The following is a 1344-nucleotide window of genomic DNA, read 5'->3' on the forward strand; positions in this document are numbered from 1 at the left end:
CCCACTCGCATCGCCCTCATCCTTACATCTGTCACAACAACAAACAAAACCGACCTCCCACTGTGGAAAGTCGCTAAATATGGCAACGGAAGTTCCCAAATTGGTAATTTGACCCCTTGTTTGTTTTCATGCTCTGAGCTAAATGTGCCACAAAGCCTCTGCTTGGTCAAGATATTCCATCAAAATAAGGAAACTCACACAATGCAGTGGTCTGAGGTTTTGAGCACTGCATCATTATTGTGAACCCAACAACCGCCCCACCCCACCATCCACCCCCACCAATCCCCAGCCAGTCATTCCTTTCTGGTGCCTTTAGGAAAGAAAAATAAGTCCACCAAATAACTGATGTTAGTTTCTTTATAATAGAATATCTACAGATTTGGTCTTTTTTTTCGTTTTGACAGAAAGACGATCTTAATAAAGCAGTATGCAAGATATAGCTTTGTCTGTGTGGTAGACTTAGAGGAAGTAGATTGCCCAAATACTACTATATAACTCTCCTCCCTTCAGATTTAACTTCCTTGATACGCTACAAAGCAAAGACATGATTAATTCGTTCGGAATCAGGAAGGTATAAGTGTGTGTCTTACTATTTTTGCAAGTGTGATAGGGATACTTCTTATTATAATGATTTTAATTAAATAAATATTTAGAAGCTCGTGGTTGGCGGCCTAACGGCCTACCCTTCCATTATTTTTCAACCAACATGGGATCGTTAGCATCCACAACGTGCATACAGGACCTCCAAGAATTTTCTTCCTCATCCAAAAAGACAAAGTGCTCGACTTCACCAACCTTAGGATCTAGGGTGTAGAGGAAAAAGAATCTTGAATGAGTGAGTGAGCGAGACAGGATATATTTTAAAGAGGAAGAAGGGAGGAAGAGGAGAAAAGGAGAAAGAAGGAACAGAAAGAGAAGAGAAAATTAGACATGTGGGCACAGACCAGGATTAGAGTTATAAATTTGTTACTACTGCTGCTACTACTACTACTACTACTACTACTACTACTACTACTACTACTACTACTACTACTACTACTACTACCAGTGGCGGTTTGTTAACTGGGCAAGACCAGCGGTGCCGGTCAGATTTTTGTCCACTGAACGGTTGACTAGAGGTTTATTGCTGATGACGATTTTCATTCAGTTTTAAGTAAATCCAAACAAACATGTATCAACATTCAAAAACACCTTGCCGATTAGAAGGCGCTCAAATAGACAAGTGGGATTCACTGCTGTTTTGTCGCGACATAACCTCATAACGTTTGTTATCGCGCCGGCTCGTAACTTTAAATCGTCTCCCGTCAAACCGTCACGTCGCGGAACTTCGTACTACGTACGAGG

This window comes from Aplysia californica, unplaced genomic scaffold (assembly GCF_000002075.1).
Source record: "Aplysia californica isolate F4 #8 unplaced genomic scaffold, AplCal3.0 scaffold00338, whole genome shotgun sequence".
In the NCBI taxonomy this organism is placed as follows: Eukaryota; Metazoa; Mollusca; class Gastropoda; order Aplysiida; family Aplysiidae; genus Aplysia; species Aplysia californica.